Source organism: Leptodactylus fuscus, chromosome 6, assembly GCF_031893055.1.
Source record: "Leptodactylus fuscus isolate aLepFus1 chromosome 6, aLepFus1.hap2, whole genome shotgun sequence".
Taxonomy (NCBI): Eukaryota; Metazoa; Chordata; class Amphibia; order Anura; family Leptodactylidae; genus Leptodactylus; species Leptodactylus fuscus.
In genome coordinates, this window is record NC_134270.1 from 64,186,212 (window position 1) to 64,208,619 (window position 22,408).

Genomic DNA, 22,408 nt, shown 5'->3' on the forward strand with positions numbered 1-22,408 from the left:
TATATTACATTTAGCACAACTCCTATACCATTTTGGCTTTCATGGTGTCACAACTGGCATTGAAAAGGGCTCACATCAAATATCTGGCATAAGTTAAGAATAAAACTCCCCCATTAAGTGCTGTGAACTGGACCAGCAATACGAAAAGTGTCACCATTTCCTACCAATCAACAGGGATCACCATGCTCTTCCATCGCGTGTTCTTCCTGTTCTCATCCCTCTCAATGACCAAATCATTTTCATTTATATTACCCAATCATCAATATTGTAGTATTAATTTGACATATAGTTTGTTACATATTAACTTTCATGGGAATTCAGTGACTGTCTTTACTTGTAAATTATCTTCTGACTGACTCGGACTGTCAGAGCTAGAGGCCTGCTGGGAGCGGTATGGGGTAGTAGTAGTAGTTGTCTTATCTCCAGTACAAAGCTAAGAGCTTGCGGGCAGTCCTCACACACAGTCCTCATGGAGATTCGGTCATGCAGAGGGACTAGCTGGACAACACCCCTCCTAACTGTGCTGTGAAGAATGTCAGGGAGGTCGGCAGACCACCACAGATGAGCCCCTCAGAGAGGATGACCAGTTAAGGCTATAGGACCCAGCTCACAGACTTCACTGGCATCAGGGATGACACTGGGCTCCAGCAAGTGATGATCAGCTGAAGCTGCTGTCCGGGGGGCTGCACAATACGGCCAGCAACAAGAGGATCACCCTGTCCTGGCTGGACACCTCCAACTGAGCACAGGTCATGACTGGCACCATGCAGTGTTATCATAATGCGTGCTGTGTAATTATTATCCCAATAACAGGTTTATCCAGAGATCCTATAATCACTGAGACTTAAAGGGGGATTCAACTCTCAGCAAATATCCACAGAATATCCCATAAATATTTGATAGATATAGACCCTACCTCTGGGACATACATCTGTGTTAAGAACGGGCCCCCGTTCAAGGCCCAAGGGAAAGAGAATGAAGTGTAACCCATATCAATCAGGTATTGGTGGCATATCCTATGAATAGGACTATAAATAGGGACTACCATTTTAAGGCACATGCTGTAACAATGGAAATAGATTGTTAGGACCTAAAAAGAAGAAATAGAAGGCACCTTGTAGTGGAATCGGCCTCAAAATCCGCCCCCTCACAATAGAGGTCTAATATAGACCGCTACCGTTCTTTTGTCCGCTAACGGTTTCTTCCCATTTGCGGAAAAAAGCAGTGAGCCACTTTTTCTTCAGGCAGAGTCCGCGGCTGATTCAGCTGCGGCGTCTCGCCTCTCGACAGCACCCTCCGGACTAGGCCCATTCATTTGGGCCTTATCCGTCGCTGAAAGCTGTGACAGAATGTGTTCACGCGGAACCCCGTTTGAACTAGGCCTTAAAACACACATAGGAGAGACTTTTACCCGGGTAAACTTGTATGATAGCATATGAAGCTGATGATATCAGTCCAGGGCTCTTTAGAAAGCTACCAAGTGCCGCAGCCACATCCAAGGAGGCACAGAGAATTATGATAAGATTGTTATCAAACAGACATATTATCATCAATGATGAAAGCGACCTCTTAAGTTTATTTATGGTCTTTACCGCAAATTTTGTACTCCTTCATAGCTTTAAAAAAAAAATAAAAAATACTCCTCAAAATGATAAGAGTAGTATTCTATACTGTATATTACATATGAACTAGCATCCGCTGGGAACACATCCCAGGATCTGTCCATGCATGACTCTCAAGCATCATGGAAACCCTATTTCATGCCTGATGAAGGGTGTTATCAACTGAAACTTTGCACTGGAAGCTATGCATAAGCAGTGTTTGCTGAGGAAATAACTTTAAGAAGCCAAACTATAGTATATCGACTTGCTGTTTCACTTTTTATATGAGTATTTTTAATCTGTCAGAAAAAAAAATGTAGTTCAATTTCTGGTTGCGTCTTCGTTGAGTCTGAGGTCAATTCTCAAGAGGATCTGCAGAGAGCGGAGAGAGACTTCTTGTTTGTACAGATATCCATGCTCAAAAAAGGAGGCCACATTGGTTAAGACTCATTGAAGAAGGTGAATGCAGGTAAGGAAAGACATTTTGAGTAGCTAAATTATACTGTTCAGGGGATGTTCTCTTGTGCAATAATATGAATTTAGGGAAAAAAAAATGACTAGTGTCCCTTTAAATAGCAACAATGGTGGCGTGATTCAAAGTTCAGACACTGCCCTCCGACTGGACAAATTGATTTCATTCAGCCAAAAAGCAGCAGAGAATGTTTTAGTGGTGCACTCTCCTTCATGTAGGGCCAACTGCTGCTGTATGAGGCGCGATGTTGATACGGCTGTGATTGTAATTGCAAGTTTATTTAATCCACTTCACGACAGAAAAACCACTTTAATGTTGCCGCTTATACAACGTCTGATTATGGTTCAGGGGCTTTTTACATGATTGCACGTTGCTGTAAGTGGATGAAATCGCATGATGGAAAAAAAAGCCAAACAGGTAATGAGCAAAGAACAGCTGGGAACAAAGTCCGCAGAGAGACACGAAAGGAGGGCAGGACGGTCAATCATGGCATCACTGGCACATTGTACCAACACCTAGTGTCACATAACCCCACAAAGAAACTGTAGTGGTTGGTCGGACAAAAGTAAGGTCCTGATACAAGAAAATCAGAAAGTCACCCACTCAGCATCACTGCCTTCTAATGTGGAACAGGGTTATCTAAATGGAAAAGAAAAAGGTCTAAGGCTGGTCTTACACGACAGTAAGTTTAGTCCGCAATTGTGGGTTCTTAATTGTGGACCATTTGCAGACATATTGTATTCAGTGCGGCCTCTTACACCACCAGATATTTTATCCGTAGTGTGTCATGCCGTGACTGGGGTCCACACTGAATACCGCAGGTCCACAAAGCCATGGACATCACGGCACGGCATGGACTGTCCCATAGAACTCTATGGTCGCGTGCCGATGGACACGGACGTCTGCTGAATGACTTTTTGGAGTGAAATTTAGTGTTGCTGATCAGCAAATTGCGGACCGCAAAAACCACTATGATTGTGTAAGACCAGCCTAAGGGGACGCTTTGCACTATGTAAGCTATACTTGTCACTATGCTTGTGCACTAAGCATTAGTCATGTTTTGTGCAAGACCAGTGGCAAATAAAAGAACACCTTTACTATGGTAGCATCATTTGCATTGATGCTGTGAAAATATCCGGAGCTTCTATGCCTAGCGGGGGTACATGCCTCATGATTATCTTTAACACTTTCATTACCCTAGGTCAACAGGGAGCTTATTATAAAGGGGAGTGGTTTACTGAAAATAGGACGGGGCTTAAGGTCTGGCGATGTGCAAAATTCTAGAGCAAAGTAAGCCAGCCAATAGGTGGTATGAGCCTAGACTAGGCAGATTAAACATATGCCATATTTATCAACCAGCATCAACCACTGATACAAATTTGGTGCATATTTTGTCTAAGATTTAGTGTAAACATTGGACAGAAATAGTAAATTTTCTCTATTGCATAAGTGTTAACAAAATAAACACAGGACACGTTCCTCTAATAATGGCCTGTAATTGGACACCAAACATACCATTGTGGTCTCAAACTAAAGAAGTAATACAGAGATAATAATCTTGTTATGGATAAACAAATCAGATTGCAAGTGCCTTGTGGGTGGACCCGATTTGCCAGGTTTTACGAATTGGGCCCATCCCCTATGCAATTGTGGGCTGATTTGCATATCCATAAAAAAAAAAAAAAAAAAAAAAAAAAAAGAGATTATTTTTGTATTACCCACAAAGGTAGGTTTTCCTTCTATCCCTAGGCCCCTACACTGCACTATTATTGTGTTGGAAGGCCAAGGCCCCACATTGCGTAAATGCCGAGTTACGTTTTACAGTACTTGAAAAGTGGATGAGATTCTGGCTACTCTCATCCACATATAGCAGGAAAAAAAACGCAGAGGAAATTGCTGTGATTTCAAGAACTATTTGAGTCAATTATACCTGCAGAAGTACTGGCGGTTTCCAGATGGGTATAATTGGGGAAAAAAACTCTGTGAAAAGCAATGTAGAAAAAAAACATGATGCGTTTCCACCACAGTCTTTTCTAAAGCACCTTTTGGCTGTGGCCCACTAGGTGGGGCATTAGCCTAAGTGACGGTGTGGGCAGTCCTGTGGCTGATCAAGCTATGTACATTATTTTGAAAGCAATGTTGTAGCCATGAACACATGAAAACTTTCCAAACTGAAGAACTGTATGTAATGGCTCTGGTTTTATGAAAGCACAGCACAGAGGAGACATCATATGTGATCTAACAGCTGAAGACAGTGGACGAAAGCTCGCAATGTCTGATATCATTCTTTGCCCCGTGTATGCACATGATTTCTGTACACGTTTATGGAGTCCGCCGTCTTCCCTGAGCTTCTCCTCTGCTCTGTTAACAGCATTTAATGATATGCTTTACAGCACATTCCCTGCCATAGGCAGCAATAGACTCATTGAGGTCTATAGTAGAATTTTCTAGAACTGATCTGTCCTGGAAAGAGGAGTACATAAACTGCACAAATAGAGACATGGAAAATTGAAATAGAATCATAACAAAAATTCTTCAAAAGTACATTTAAAATAAATACATTGTTTAAAAATAGGATTTTTTTTTATTTTTTTTTTATTTATTTTTTTTTGGGGGGGGGACACTATCCCTTTTAGTTACATTAGAAAGTTGAAAACCTTTCCATTAAATATTGATTAAACACAGAAACCCTTTATAATATAGCAGTCCTCCCCCAATTGCCATGGACCCATCAGATTACAGCCAGCAGGCACTATGCCAACACCACAAGCGGATCAAGAAATGAGAGCTGCCTCTCCCCCACTTTAATGTGCAACAATTCTGGGTTGCTGGTATAAACAGTGTGTGTGCCAGTCACTCAGTGCTGCCAGCGTCCACACCCTCCCACATTCCTGCCTCTATAGAATGGACACTGGTGAGAATGTGGGGGGATTTTCTCAGAGATCATTCAGAACCTCAGACTCTTAATCCATTTTACTTAAGTATTCTCTGTGATTAATATTCACACCCAGGGCGATCACACAAGAAACAAACATAGCACAAACCTTGTGACCCTGCAGCAAAATCATGAGATCCATCACTCACCTCCACCTGCTCCTTGCCAGCTGTAACTCCTAAAGACACATAGTTATCACCATGTGAATATGAGGGTATGCTTAAAGAGGACCTTTCACCACTTTTGGGCACATGCAGTGTTATATACTGCTGGAAAGCTGACAGTGCGCTGAATTCAGCGCACTGTCGGCTTTCCCGATCTGTGCCCGGTGTAAAGAGCTTACGGTGCCGGTACCGTAGTGCTCTATGGTCAGAAGGGCGTTTCTGACCATTAGCCAGAGATGTCCTTCTGCCTCGCGGCGCCTATCATGCTGTGCTGTGGAGCGGGGAGGAACTCCCCCCTCCCGCTCCTGATAATGCTCGTCTATGGACGAGCTGTGTGAGCAGAGGGAGGGGGCGTTCCTCACCGCTCCACAGCACAGCGCGATTGGCGCCGCGAGGCAGAAGGACGTCTCTGGCTAATGGTCAGAAACGCCCTTCTGACCATAGAGCACTACGGTACCGGCACCGTAAGCTCTTTACACCGGGCACAGATCGGGAAAGCCGACAGTGCGCTGAATTCAGCGCACTGTCAGCTTTCCAGCAGTATATAACACTGCATGTGCCCAAAAGTGGTGAAAGGTCCTCTTTAAAGGGGTTGTCCAGGATAACTATAAATCTCTACACTAATCCAAACACCCTCTCTCCTCCTACTTTCTAAATTGCATAATTAATCAAAAAATATATATTTACCATATCTCTGGGGCGACCACGTGGAAAAAAAAAAAAAAAAAGTCTAAACGACCAAGGGGAACAAAGGGGACGGAGGAACTACACAGGAAACACGCAGAGGACCACAAGTCAGGGAAAAGACAAGTAACGACAGAGGGCACAGGGGGAGCTACAAAGGGAAAGGAAAGGGCCAAAGGGTGCTAGGATAGCTAGTATCACAGAGGTTCACGAGAAGAGGGAGGAGAACTCCGCAGACTCCTGAAACATAACCCACGGCCGCCAGAGGGCTTCAAACTTGGACGGGTTGGGAGAGTCTTCCACGACCAAGTCCTCCATCTTCCTGATGAGAAGGAGCTCCTGAAGTCATTTCATCAGAGAAGGGGTGGTGGAGCTATGCCAATGGCGAGAGATAACCGTTCTGGCTGCCGTGAGGAAGTGGTCCAGGAGGTCATACTTCACCCCCAAGAGCATGCCCGGGATAAGGGAGAGGAGAGCCACATATAAAGAAAACACAGAGTAAGAGTAAGAGTAAGGAAAACTTGCGGAGGAAGGCGACCAGTTGGTTGTATTCAAGCTAGGAAAGAGAAATGTCAGAGGTGGCAGCGCGCAGCTGACTAAGAGATGGAAAAGGAGTTGACCCCGCTACCGAACCCAGCCTAACATCGTCGGAGGCTGACCAGCCGAGAATGCGGCAAGTAGAGAGGCCCGGCGGATCATAGGGTTCCGGAAAAGAGGGCTCAATGGGCCAGGACTCCTTGTCAGAGAGGCGGACTTGCATAGGCAGTCCCACGTGGACAGGAAGTGCACAGCAAGCGGAGAAAGACGGACCGAAGACGGGCGGTAATGGAAGGGGACCCAAGGCAGAGACAGAAGGTGAGCAGAGATGAGACCCTCCTCCAAGGAAACCCACTGTTTGTCCAGAGCCCTGTATCACCAGTCAAAGATGTGCAGTAAAACAGCCGACCGCTAGTATAGAAAAGGGTCAGGGAGACCCGCACCACCATTAAACTTGCGTCGAGTGAGGGTCCTGAATTTCAAACTGCTGCGAGAGGGCCACAGACAAAGCACCCAAAGAGCAGCTGAAAGGCTGAAAAGTAATTCCTAGGAAATGGGATCGGGAGGGCCTGGAACAGAGGGCCAGTTAGAAAAATCTGTGGACAACATCCATCTTTAGGGCATTTATGAGCCCGAACAAGGACAAGCTCAGTGAGCCATAGGATTTCAGGTCGGTGGAGGTCATCTCCAGCAGAGGAAAATAGTTCAGGCCAACAAGCTCCGGATCCCTAGATATAAGAAGTTCTTATACTCCTACCTTCTGCTTAATCCACTCCTGGATTTGGCTTAAAAAAAAAAAAAAAAAAAAAAAACACACAACAAAATCTGCAACAAAAAAAGCTGCGTTTCCGCAAATTGGGGCCTTAGCCTTATGAAGATTTTGTGGTCAAGAGAGGGAGTGAAAATATAGAGGACATGTGCTACTTCTCTTCATTTCAATTCATTCCTGGTTTTGGCTTCAAAAACTCCATCTAAAAACCAGAATGGGTGGGGGGGACTGTAGAAAGTTTTTGTTATTTTTATTTATCTCACCCACTATATATTTGTCGTGACTAAATGGATTTAGGTTCTCGCTATTCCCCACATGAACATAAACATGCTGGGAATTCTGTCAATGAACATCTACCCATGACTGCAAAGACTTATCAGATCATCACATGTAACACATGTGCTCACAGAGACTGAATGTTGACTGTCACCAAGATCAGGGATAAAGTCCAATGAACTAATACGTCCTGATCTGTTCCTCTGTTACAATTGGAAAAAACAGCAGAAAATGAGTGCAAGATCAAGAAGAATCCTAATACTTGTTGGCAGGAAAACGAGGAGATGTTAAAATGATGAATAAAGGAGGACGCGGCAGGAAACTACAGCAAGCTTTTTGTTTCAGGCAAGATAATAATAACTTTCCCTTGGATAAAAATTGAGATAGAAAAGCCAAGGCGTCAAGTGCGAGCAGCAGAAGAGTCTGCTGGGAATTATCATGGACAATAGGCGAACGAGTAAAGAGTAAGGACAGATCCACAGACAAGAAGGAAGACAGATGGAAGAGCCTGTCCAGTTTATGTACACAAGGTCTTATGGTTTAATAGATTTACAATAATGCCACAATTTCTTCAGCGGTGCTGAAGTTACTGGAATTATTGTGCTTGCTCTGGGGATGCCATGGCAGCATCACCAGACCTACAGTTTGTACACAGACTATCAAAATTTAATTCTGTCAATATGTGCTCATAAAGGAAGGTCAAATGACAGAAAAGCCATATGCCATACAGTTAGACCAGGGGTAGGGAACCTTTGGCTCTCCAGCTGCTGTGAAACTACAACTCCCAGCATGCTCCATTCACTTCCATGGGAGTTCCCAGAACAGCAGAGCCAGTATGCATGCTGGGAGTTGTAGTTTTGCAACAGCTGGAGCGCCGTGCGTTCCCTACCCCTGAGTTAGACTGTTGATAAGACCAGAGCAAGCGCAATGGCCACAGCAACCAATCACAATGCAGCTTTAGTTTATCAGGAGCAGAATCCAAAATGAAAACGGAGCTGTGATTTGTTGTTGTTGGCAACGAAGACATTTTAATAAATCTGCCCCATATTTTCCAATGAATACAGCAGTAAATAGATGAGGAGTTGGAGGGATATATGAAGCTTCATTCTAAGTCAAGGAGTCTGTATTCCCTGAGATGCAATTCTTAATAAATTTACAATCTTGCCTAAAAGCAAAACAAGAATCTCAAGGGCATCGAAAAAGTGCAGTTTTGCATGGAGCTACATTGCAAGTAGCATCTAATTGATTTTATTTTTTTATTAGTCTTGCCTGTAGTACAAGGAGATGTGGTAATTCACCTAGGATTACCAACCATGTACAGGCCTCGCTTGGCTTCCAGGCTTCTACTTAATTAAAACCACTCTGTGCTAAATCCACTAGGTAAAGAACACTGCGGTTTTGGTCTAACAGATTTTAAGCTATTTTTAGATCAATTTACCTTTGGTTCTAAAGTCACCTAATGAAAAAGTGAACCTGAGCTATTGTCAATCATCTCAGTAAGCCATGGGGTATGGTCTAAATGAAATGGCAGTCGAGAATGTTCTCTGCTGCTCCATGCAATGTCTACAGACTGACACTGATCAGACCCCCTGATCTGGTGATCACTGATAGGCCCAGACTGTGGGGTCCTTAGGGGTAATTTTTCACCTATCCTGTGGCTAGGAATTAACTTTCTTTTGTGGAATAACTTTAACGTGTACCTACAATTATACACCCAATTTTGATAAATGAATAGTACATGTGAATATAAGAAACTTTGTAATATATCTGACTGAAGAAATAGGTTTCCTTCTCCTCTTATTAGGCTGCTCTCCTCTTCCTTATAGTCACTCAGACAGTTTATTAACATGGAATCTGGCTCCAACAGAGAATTCTATGGAGATGGGAGGGGTAGGAGGAAGCTAGTAATGAATATCTTGCCTAAATCTGTACAGTGGTGTGGTGGTATTTTATTTTAAAACAGTGTTGGAAGGGTTCCTCTAATCACACAGTAGCAAAATACAGCAGCAACTGCTATTAGGGCAAGTTCACACTACTGATACGCTGCCTGATTCTGAACGTTAAAACACGGTCAGAATCAGCGCGTATAAAGCAGTTCCCATTAATTTCAATGGGAGCCGGCATACGAGCGCTCCCCATTGAAATGAATGGGCTGCTTTTTTCACTACGAGCGCTCCCATTGAAGTGAATGGGATGTGCTGCCTGCATTCACACTACGTAACGCCAGCGTGTATCACAGCCGTACACGCCGGCGTTACAGCAGGGCTGCCGAACACTTCCCATTCATTTCTATGGGAGTCGGCATGCGAGCACTCCCCATAGAAATGAATGGGCTGCTTCTTTCACTGCGAGCAGTCCCATTGAAGTAAATGGGAAGCGCTGCGTGTACGGCTCGGCATGAGCAGAGCTAGCCGTACATGCCAGCACATCCCATTCACTTCAATGGGACTGCTCGTAGTGAAAGAAGCAGCCCATTCATTTCTATGGGGAGTGCTCGTATCCCCGCTCCCATAGAAATGAATGGAGCTGCTTTATACGCCGCTTATTCTGAACGTGTTTTACGTTCAGAATAAGCTTCAGTATACGTAGTGTGAATGCCCCCTTAGTGTGCATTTTTCAGTAACTTCTTCCTCCCCTTTACCCTCTCCATAAATGAATATGTAACAAGTACTCAGTGTGATAATTTGAGAAGGAAACATACTGGTATTTCTTAAAGGGGCCCCATCAGTAAAATTATACTGCTAGAGCCCCACATATGCGTGAATAGGCTTTAGAAAGGCTATTCAGGCACAGCTAAAGTTACATTAAACTACCCCCCCCCTCCCCCCGTTATAAAATAAAACCCTAAAAAAGAATGTGTTAAGCTTATCTATCGTACACGGTGGGCGGGCATTCAGGGTCCGACGTCATCTTCAGCCACGCCTCCTCTTCCAGCGATGTCTTTGGGTCCCCTCTTCCTCTGGCGCTCGTGAACTGCCATTGATAAAAATTGGCAAGGGTGCATGCACAGTAGCAGCAGTAGTAGTAGTAGCAGCATGCTACTGTGCACTGTGCTACTGTTCGCGAGCACCGGAGGAAGACATCGCTGGAAGAGGAGGCGTGGCTGTAGATGACATCAGACCCTGAATGCCCGCCCACCGTGCTCGATAGATAAGTTTAACATTCTTTTTTTAGAGTTTTATTTTTTAAAACGGGGGGGGGGGGGGGGGAGTTTAATGTAACTTTAGCTGTGCCTGAATAGTCTTTTTAAAGGCTATTCACGCATATGTGGGGCTCTATCAGCATGATTTTGCTGTTAGAGCCCCTTTAAATATGGCATATTCAAAGTTTCTTGTATTGAACGCTACTATTCATTTATAAACAATTGTTTTATAATTACCCCTTAAGCATAACTTCTTCTCACCGGTGACTTTTTTTTGGTTTGTTTGTTTTTTATCCTACTTTCCAAACCCCATAACTTTTTTTTTATTTTTCTGTTCACAGACAAATATCAGGGCTAAATGTTTAAGGGACAAATTGTTCTTCATAATAGTATCTTTTTTTTTTTTTTTTTGGGGGGGGGGGGGGTACAATGTACTGGGGGGAAAAAAAATTCTGAATTGGTTGGAATTGTAAAAAAGGTGCACTTGTGTGACTTTCTTATGGGCTTCATTTTTATAGCATTCACTGTGCAAAATGATGTATCACCTGTATTCTGTGTTTTGGTATGATTCTAGGGATGTACTGGTAGTTTTATAAACCCCTCACTCACGTCTCCCCTCCCAGTACCACAATCTCCTAAGCCCCGCCTTCTCTATAATACTACTCTAGGGATGCGGAGGCGGGGGCGGGGCGCAGGGCATTCTGAAGCCACATGAAGGACAGAGGACCGGACCAGCAAAGGGCAGCGGCAGCAGGTACCGGTAAGTTGAGTGAAGTTCACGAGTAGATAGATATTACTGTACATAGACAAGTCAATGTACAGTAGTATCTACTCGTGAACCTGCCTCGTCGTCCTCACAGCAGCGCAGCACACAGTGATTTACTGCTGCATTTGGACTATAAGACGCACCCCCATTTTCCTCCCATATTTTTATAGTCCGAAAAATACAGATATTTCTGTTCTTCAGTGATACATAGGACATCTAATTTATTTTTTACAGGGCCTGATGTATTTATTAGTTACCCCATTTGGGCGAATGCTTTGATCACTTTCTATTCAAATTGTTATCAGAGCCAAAACCGTGAAACAAATAGTGGTTCGGCACATTTATTTTTTTTTCCCCCGCTACTGCGTTCACCATACTGGAAAAATATTTTTAAAAGTTTGTAGTATAGATCTGGCTTTTTCATACACAGGGATACCTAATGTGGATGTACAATGCTGATGCACTTCAATGCATTGCAAAATATCGGCCTTTGTATGACAGGCTGTGAAAGAGCAGCCTGTCATACAAATTTTAGCCAGACAAGTCTAGGAACCTTCAATAGGCTCCCAGCTGTCATGGCAACGACAGAACAATTACCCCGGATCTCGTTCCGGAGGCCAACAATTGTACACAAAATGGCGGAACCCATGAGCTGCCAGGAAAATGGCGCCTCAGTCTGCTTAGACCGATGAGCCAGGAGCCTTAATGCCCACGATCAGTGCAGGCACTGATTGTGGGCATTAGCGCATAGTCTCTGGTGTATAATACATGCTGCTAAGCAGTCACTATACATAAATACCCGACATCCACTGAACTATTATGCCAGATGTCAGGAAGAGGTTTCCCCCACCTCCCTCTCTCAGCAGCTTTGCCTACTCTGTCTTCTTCTCACTTTTTATAGTCTTCAACTAGCTGGTAGGCAGGCTTTGACTGTTTAATGGACAGCACACTATGAAGTACTTAACTAGATAAAGACATTACTTTTACCATGACAGATTATTTATGATGATTACTAGAAATCTATAAATAATGAAGATCAAAGAATAGGCATAATAAATGTAGATTACATGGTTACATATTACAGGTTTAGAGAGAAAATTAACTTAGATATGCTGCCAGGACTGACAACGGACTAGCAGTAAACATACTGTAATATTATCTTTTTGTCTACAGAGAGAGAACTCACACTGTCTGTGCCTTTATCAGCAAAATGAAATTGGCTGACTTGATTGTCTGAACAGAAGCGCAAGAGAAAACAGCTCTGAAAAAAAAGTGGGATCTGAGAACTCAGCCCCCCTCCCATCCAGAGAACAGTGAGTCACATCATCAGACCTTTTGGGTTCCTTGACAAGGTTGTGCAAACAATGGGTAGAATAATCTAACATAGCAGGGAAAGAAAGCAGCATTTCTAAAGCAACAATTTAGGAAAACTTTTGAATTTATTATAAGCTAGCAGTTTACATAGGATTCTTCAGATGTGAATGCCCCTTTAACTGTGTAAAACAAAGGTTTTCAAGTAACAAGAAACCAGCAGAATTTTTAAAGTAGCCTTAGACATCAATGGGGAGAAAAGCAGACACTCCACCAGTGGAATAGTGAGTGCAGCTCTGGAGTACAATACAGGCTGTAACTCATGATCAAGTAACACAGAACTGAAGAGTAACTTTGTAAAGAACATATGAAGCGTTGCTTATTCCCAGCAGCTGTCCAATTAGTTTGATTGTCAGTCTATGCAAATATTCTCATCAAGTGCAGATCTCTGAATGGTTGCTTCCTGGATTCAGGACGTCTCGCTTGTGATGCCAGCTACTCAGCTTTCTTTTGTTTTCATTCTTCTGGCAAAAGCAAAATTCAGAGACTTTTATAAAATGAAAGACGTGGTTTCCTGTAACACTGCTCCCTTGGATTTGGAGGACAAGAATAAATTGCATGAATGATGCAGCTATAAATCGATCATTTATGTCTTCTCCAAGTCAAGAGTATTTCACAATAAATGCAAGTTCTTGAGGCGGTTTCTGTAAAGTTATTACAAAATCATTTCAAATGTACCTAAGGCATTAACTGTATGTGGGTGAAGACCAATACCAACATCGTTTCCTATAAGGCTTAGTTCACACATAAATAACGTGTGGCTTATTTTGGCACCGGAAAAAAACGTTTTGCAAAAAACGCTTCCCATTCACTTCTATTGCTTTCTTCAGGCGGAAGAAAGGTCATGTCGCTTCTTTTTCTCTGCTAGCAGAAAAATCTGCTAGCAGAAAAAAAAGCTAGCAGTCTAGGATTATGACCTGGATTCCGCTGTCAAAATCCTCCTCCATATCCCCGTGTGAACTAGCCCTGAGGCAGAATTCGCAAAAAAAAAAAAAAAAAAAACAACAAAAAAAAAAAAAACTAGTAACTGAATCCCTATGAAAGCAAATATACTACAAACTATACATCTAATTATCTATACAATAATGATAACGGTATAATATAATTTAAAATAATCATTTTATTCTGAATCGGCAACTTTTTCTAAGGCTCCGTCCAAAACTGGTCCCAACTCTGACTCTGGTTCCACAGTGCTGAAAAATAGACCCGCCATTTTGGAGTTTGGGCATATTGTGTATAAATCCTATAGGAGCAACTAATGCCAGACATAATGTGTCATTCAGCTTTCCCAGGAACAAATTTCACTAAGAAACACGTTACTATGAACATCTTACAGAAGAAGATCACACAAGAATTTGAATCTACTCGTGAAAATCACCTGATCGCATAAGGAAATGCACAAAAAAATGAGAAGTAGCAGAAATGAGAGATGAACCGCGATGAACATGGTAATGAAATGTGCGGTGTAAAACGTCATGCACTAGTCACGCATGTAAAGCGCAGAGTTAAACGCAATGGAATGATAATGCAATGTGAAGTCAGAGCATGAAATGTAAATGAATTAATAGCTTGAAGCAGAAACTGCAAAGGGAGGAGAAGGGAGATTTCAGCTGTGGGAGAACAAGAGACAAATGAGGCAGAAAAAAAGAAGTATCTTGAGCAGATTGAGAGCCGAGACGTGGATAAAGATAGCGAGCCAAGGAAACTCTAAGGCTAGCCAATATCTGAAGTCATCAGCATGAATATTCGTTCTGGTGTCGAACAACCCCTTTAAGGACCTTCTCAGTACAAGTCTGCCAGAACTTTTTTTTTTTAAAGCAGATGACAATCTTCCAGAGAAGGTACCACATTTGCATGTCTAAAACTTGCTCTTCAGTTTATGTGATCCATCCATATCTCCCTATAAAACATAGGGAGATAAACTGATAGGTCCTACTCCACTTTCCATGGGTGGAGTCCCTGTTACCAGACTTACTGGGATGGTGACCACAGCTGGTTCCACAGACTTGAAGTGAGCAGGAGCAGGCGTAGGAGCTGTAGAGGTAGCGGTAATAATGATACTCCTGCCAGGCATTATAGCAGTAGACAAGTTACCGTGACAAGTGGACTTTCTGCACCAGAATCAAACTTTGCCTCAGCCAACGAAAGGCACTGCTTCCCATCCAAGGAAGTCAATAGGGATATGAAGAATTACAGGTTTTGTAGAGCACGTTGTGTCCAAGAACTTCAACCTACAACAACCCACCTCTGGATCAAGCTGGCGCTCACGAGGAGAGTCCAAAAGCGATTAGTGAAGGTTCTGTTTATGTTTGTTATCATCTACCTCAGTGATATGTGGGGAAAGGGGGGGGGGGGGGGGTCAGAGGTGAAATTGCAAATTGCTTGTCCAGTTTATTGTTTTTACAACATGATGGTAAAGCAGACACAGAGGATAACAGAGATAACCTCCAGAGCCTAAGAGGGACACAGCTCTCCAAGGTAAAGAAAGATATTCTTTCCTAGAGTGCCTGAAGACACTCTTTCCTGACTAGGCCCATTCATTTGGGCCTAATCCAGAGCGGAGTGCACGACTTGATGCCGGTGCACGGCAACGGCATGCAGTCGCGCCTACCTGTATTTTGGTCCGGAACCGCCTCAGGTTCTGTACCAAAAACCCCCGTGTGAACCCGGCCTTAGTGTTCAACTTAAGTTCAATTTGCAGTCTGAGTGCAAGATTGAATGAGTAGAGAGTTGAGCCCAGACAGCCACACTCGTGCCACGTACTAGGACGGCCCGTATGTAACAGATGGCAACACAGAAAAATCGAAGCTCTCTCTCTCTACAATCTCCCAGGTTAGCCAAAGCACTACAGGAAGAGGGGTTTCACAGTAGGAAGAGTACACAGTGGGCCAAAGCGATTTACATGCTGTGGTAAGGAGAGAAGTTTCCCTTAAGCTTTCTGCAGAAGTAGTTTTATACCTTTCTGTTCATGCCCCGAGGGACAGAAAATCACTGGTGGGTGAAGGGGAGATGTGCCCTTTAAAACTTTTCTGTTTCCCATCTCTGTGAGGTCATCATGTCAACCTCCTTTGGTGCTGTTATAAAGGAAGATACAGGAAAAATCATGCTGCTCTATTTACAGTATGCCACGGACTCCCGCTGCCAATCCTAACTCATATTCATATGCAAGATTTATTACTTAATAAGAGGGAATGATCGACTACATTAGAAGTAACTTGAAAGCAGACACTAAGGGCTAATACACCTGATACATGCTGCATGGATAGGATTGCGAGGATATCCGATGAAACATGCAATGTTCCCATTACAAAGTATCTTTATCTCGTGAGCCTTCCCTGACCCTGAGAAATTACACACAGCCAGTGAGAAGACTTTTGATAACATTAAAAATTCTCTATTCTTCTTTTCAGTGCATTCTCACATGTACCTAAAGCTAGAAACCATTGAAAATCATTGAAGAGAAGAATTCTGCACAGAACCTGACAGACACATAGTGGACCCAGTTATAGCCTTTGGGTATCCATGGGTAACCGCTCTTTAAGCAGTCTGGAGCTCCGGGATTCAGGTCCCCTGGCAAACCTGAACGATGGAGAGCCCAAGACAAATTTCTGCTATCATTCACAGAAATTACGGGGGGGGGGGGGGGGGGGGGGGGGGGGGGGGGGGGGGGGAGCAGAGAGCTGGTGAAATAATTCAGCAGATGAGCAGTGTCCGATGCAACAATATGCTCAAAAATTGAGAAAATCTTAGAAGACAATACAAGCCAACCCACGTGTGTAGTAAAGTTAGACACAAGTGTTTAAAACATGAAAACCAATTGGGAAATTTTATGTACGACAGTCTTAATAAATGGCCAGACTGGCACAAGGACTGAGTCAGATATGAACTGTCAGATTTCCATTCTAACTGATGCAAAGCCACATTTGACACAAGAAAGTGCATTGCGTCAAACGTGCACCATAACGTCATCCCTCTTTGCCCTTTTTCTGGGGTAGAGGGACTGATGAATAAGTCCCAATGTATCTGGGAAACATTTCTAATAAATGTAAAAGCAGCACAAACACCTGTCTACTGGCTGCCCCCTCCAGCGACAAAGTCACAAAAGAGAGAGGGCTTTAGTACCAGCGCTAAAAATCTCTTTTGTCAGGAGCATGTTAGATAGTGACAATGAGTGATGATGTCTGTAAGGTACTACATATACGCTGACACTATAGAAAAAAGAGAAATACTAGTAATGAAACAACATTCCTTCTTACAGGTCAATTATATAAACCAGCCGCTTATAGAGCCAGCACAGTGCTGTCAATTGTTTGTAGAACTGCCATTTGATTTTGACAAAAAAAAAAGAAAAGCTTTTTATTTTATTCTTGTACAAATTGGCGAATTCATGGTGTGTGTGTGTGGGGGGGGGGGGGGGATGAGCTCTGCAGCAAAATCTTCCTCTCACTTTAAATCCATTCCAAACCTGAAAAGTACAAGCGACTACAGATTAGGTCAAAATCCCATGCCTCTTCCCCTCCTTCCAATCCTGGGGCTTCAGGAGACCAATGCTGCTTTCCTGCAGGCTCCTTATACTATAAAGCCGATTTTATAACCATCCTAATGGTGATGTTCTTGACATGATATTCTTTTTATCACTATACCTACCCGTCATACTGAGAACAAGGATAATGCTATTGACACTGTTGAGTTTTTGACCCCAATCTTGTTCCCTTTGTTTAAGAAGCAGCCTACAGACAGCTATATCATGTCTACAATGTGTACCCTGTGAACGGCTCCCAATTAAAGGGGTTTTCACATCTCAGTGTCTCAGCATGCTGCTTGCAGTGTCGGTTTCTCACTTCCTGTATTTCTCTCCCCCCTCCTCCCTATGACCTGAATGGGACACACAATACTTATGCAGATCAGATAATATGCACATGCTTGTAGAGAACAGACTCCGTGTTATCTGTGTGATTACATAGAGAAATAACAGACTAACAGATTGTCCTGCCAAGAGCAGTGAGTAAGACGTCACTTGTCCTATAGGTCTGTGGTTATAACAACGCAGTGTAAACAATGGAAGGAGTAAATTTCCATACCAGGCAATGCAATATATTTAGGAAAAGGCTTTTATTTACATAAGCTACCAGTATAGATAAGATCCTTGAGATAGGACAACCCCTTTAATAAATGGTAATTACAGTAAAGTAGGACCAGCACGGAGGCACTGTAGCTAGCACCGTTATAGCTCCGGGGTCTTAGGCTTTAGGTTCTTCTGTATTTTTGTGGGTTTTGTCCAGGTATTCCAGTTTACTGCCACACTACAAAGACATACTGATAGGAAATTTACATTGTGAGCCCTACGAGGGACAGTGACTGATGAAGAATATGTTGGCGCGTTATAAGCAAAAGAAATAAGCAGCCACCTGAGGATTCACATAGCTCCAGCTACTAAACTTTATGATTTCCTGTTATTCTTCTTAGACCAGTTTCAGAGGAACGCGGTATTCACAGATTTGTACACACAAATTACAGCCACAAGTTCTAGCTGTAATACAGGTGCACAAATGCGCTTGTCTTAACATTGCCTGAAATTAGCCTTAGACAAGAAGGTTGATAGAGTAATGCTAGTCATCTCAGCACAAGGAACAGATAACAGAATTCAGCTTGGTCACAACATTTTGCAATATTCATCTATTTAGCCTTCAGGGTGAAGCCACCACACAGGTACAAGCTGCTCTGCATAATGACAATACTGGAGGTGTTTTGGGGACAAATAACCAGTTTAAGATGACATATCTAGATGGATCATGTCTATGGACACACAAGACTATATGGTGGTGTCCTGCCCATACACAAGATGAATCGCTCCTTGCAGGAGGAGGTGGAAACATAAAATACACTGGTATATACTATGTAATGCATACCAAGGATCCCACATGTATTTATGAGAAGATCCATCAGAAGAGTTTCCGGATCTCCAGCTTCTCTCATAGAAAAATTTGTCTTATGAAAGGTCAAAACTGACTGTACCTTTTATGTGAAAGAGACAAAGCATCCCGGGAGCTCTGTCCTAGAAACTCTCTGTAACCCCACCATGTGGAGACTGATCAGAGGCGGACGGGTAAAAATATCCAATTAATTAAGATGGTTCCTGTGGGAGATGCTGAATGAGAGCACAAAGAGGGGAGACTGGTTCCGGCAAATCCTTAACTATTGCTTAACTCTTGTCCTGCAGGGTAGTAAAACTCAGTAGTCAGTTGTCACCGATGCCTGAACTTGACTTATGACCTGGAGCCAAGAACTAAACACAGAAGATGCCAGAAGTCAAGCCCACATGAATCCCCAATCTCATGAAATGAAACATTTGACCTTATGACAAGATCTGCAGGTGGTGTTAATAGTAATGCAAAGATGTATATACTTGCTTATATGCGTTTCATTCCTCTACCCATTTCCATGTTAACAGTGACAGGCAGTAAGATATAAAGACTATAAATGTGTGCTATTACGTGTATTTGTGGCAGAAGTTTCAGTGCAGAGTGTGTAAAGATGTCGCTTACAGTCTATAGGCAGATAGTAGCACAATTACATGACTGGGAGGGGCAGCGACATTTCCTGGAGACATTCCAGTACGACTTATCAACATGATACTAAAGGTCAGTGATAAGGGACACCATATTGTGTCACTGACATCCAATCCATGCACAGGGATTCTTCAGCTTTCTAATAAACTTTTGTTTATTTCCTCATCATTGTGGTCTTTGCTTGCTGTCAGTATATGATAACATTGCAAGAGATTTACTAACACCTTAAGGATGCAAACAGTTTTGGCCCTAAAGAGGTTGCTCAGTTATAGACACTTTACCCCTGTTTACAGGACAGAGAATAAGTGTCACATTACTGAAGGTCCAATTTCTAGGACCCCCAGCATGCAGAAAAACGAGGTGCTGAAAGTGCCCCTGCATGCCCCCTATGAATGAAGTGCCGAGAGCACAAGGAGGACTCGAGTGACTTACTCACTCTCCCCCCCCCCCCAACTCCTCTCCATGTCAGTGCTCAGCCTTAAGTACCTTTACCTTTTGTCACTTTTTGCCTCTCACTGGACAAGGGGTTGCAGCTCAGCGGGAAAGATTTGTACTTTAGTGGCAAAGAGGTGCAAAGTAAGACAACCATTAAAGGGGTTCTCCCATCACAAGGATCCTATCTATACTGCTTGTTAATGTGGATGTAAGACTTTTCCTAAATACACTGTTTCAACAAAACGGCTTTGTTTGTCCACCATCTTAGGGCTCGTTCACACGTGGGCAAAGGGGCGGATTTTGACAGCGGATTTCGCTTCAAAGTCCGCCCCTTTACAATGGTGGTCTATACAGACCGCCGGGCTTCTTTTTTCCACTAGTGGCGGGCTGCTGCTAGCAGAGAAAAGAAGCGAAATGTCCTATCTTCAGGCGGAAACCGCAGCGCGCTGGACCATGGCTTCCGCCTAGCGGCAGCACCCTCCTATGTCGGCTCATTCATTTGAGCCGACATAAGAGGGGAAAGCCACGACCGCAATGGTCGCGGCAGGCGGGTTTTGACCAGAGAGAGACGCGGCTCGACGTGTCTCTCTCTGTGTCAAAACCCGCACGGATGGTTCACATGTGAACTGACCCTTACTTTATTCAATTCATTGTTGACACAGCCCTTGACTTATCTGCTCAAAAGTCAAGTGATGTATCTGCTGCTCTCAGGGGGGAGGGAGGAGGGGCTAAGTGCAGGGGAGCGAGCCTGTGTATCTAGCTATTCCTGTGTCTACACCACATGACCTTCCTGCTATCAGATAGGGGAGAGGAGCTGCTTTCATTTCTTAACACGTCTTCTGTTCTCCCAGTTATCAGGCTAGCTAATTCAATTGTGTTCATTATGGCAGAGACAGTCAGTCTCTGCCTGTAACACAGAATGGAGTTGCTCCTGCCTGTACTTCATAGTCCAATATTGTGCATATAGTGTTGTTTGAGGACCTTTAATGACATCACAGGCCCTTCAGCCGCCCCATAGGATCACGCTATGTGGTGGGTGGAGCTACACACTAATTTGGGGGCGGAGATAAACGTCAGGTTGCATATGAAACCCCGCCACCTAAATGACGCAAAAAACCAGGAAGAAAAAAGATTTTACAGCAGTGAAGACTGGTGAATATGCGACGTGGGAATATCCCTTTAAGTGATAACATATCTCCAAATACACTAAAGTTATCATCCATCATAAGCCACTGTGACAACTCTGGTGTATTGTTATGCCGTGTAGAATAGAGCAGACCACTCATATTAAATGTGCATCAGCTGAATTCACCGATTTTAAAAGGACTGGCTGACCAAGTAATCTGAATAAGGACCTCCAGAGGCATAATCTGGCGGCAGATGGCAGAGAACATAAGGATCGGCTAGCTCTATTTCTACTGCTCATTCCTTTTGTTCTCAGGGAAAAGTCAGTGCCAGAGAAGTCATTCAGGCCAGTTATCAGATTCTGAAACTCATGACCTAAGGGTTGGGAAGATGAGCACTGTTCAACCATCTTGGCCATGTTTAGCTGAGATAGGGACACCACTTTAATTTAAAAGAGGACCATTCACCACTTCCATCAGGTCCAGCTCTTTACTTCAATTAATAAGTGCCCCTCCACTAACTGCAGCACAGGTGGAAAGTTTTCTCTAGCCTCCACCATTTACAAGCATTAATACGCTTCGTTTTGGTGCTTCATATACTATTTAGGCTCTGTACTATCAGGAGGGCGGTGTCAGGCAGGAGCAGACAGGGCATGAGTCTGAGCGACGACACTGGACACATCTGATTGGATCTCTGAATCAGCCCCCCCCCCTTCCCCCGACACTTCCGACCTGAGGCACCATTCACATCTGCATTCAGGTTTCCGTTCGGGGACTCCACTTGGGGACCCCCCAAACGGAAACCTATACACATTAAAAAGCGAGCACCTAGGAAACCTGCAGACCCCATAGACTACAATGGGATCCACGTGGTTTACGCTTGGTGCCCACACGAATCATGCGGAGTGAAAAGTACTGCAACCCAAACGCAGATATGAATGAGGCCTGACATTAAAGATCTTAAGTAACACATTAGGCTCCAAAACTAACTGCACTTGTTGCTCCGGAACAGTGGGGGGGATAGAGAAAAAATTCCAACTGTGGCGAAATCAGTGGAGTGGCGCCTATTAACAGATGCTAAGAACACAAATTGTTGGCAGTGGTGAAAGGTCCTCTTTAATACACACATGACTGGATGGACTTTACATTCAGAGTTTTAGGATTTCAATTTTGTCCCAAGCTCCCAAGAAGAGTCTGGAACTCACTTTCTTACACCATGGTATTGCTACTATCCCAATTAGGTCACCTTGCATTGTCTAAGATGCGGAGCTTCTACTCTGCTGAAAGGAAAACATGCAAATGAAGGTTTAGACTGGTAGGAGCAAGCACAGAGTTGTCAATAGGCCATTATCCAGTCCCAAGCCCCTCCACAAAGTCTGACTGTGCAGAATAATTCATTATCAATACTATCATTGTGGACTGAGGCCAGCTCCTTGTCCAGTCTTAATGCTGGAGGGGTTCACACAGTGAATAGGCCTGAAGGAACCAGCGATTCACACAGTGGAACATTGTCTACTTCTGGGTTATTGTATATTACAGCTAAAACTACTGTTTGTTCCAGTG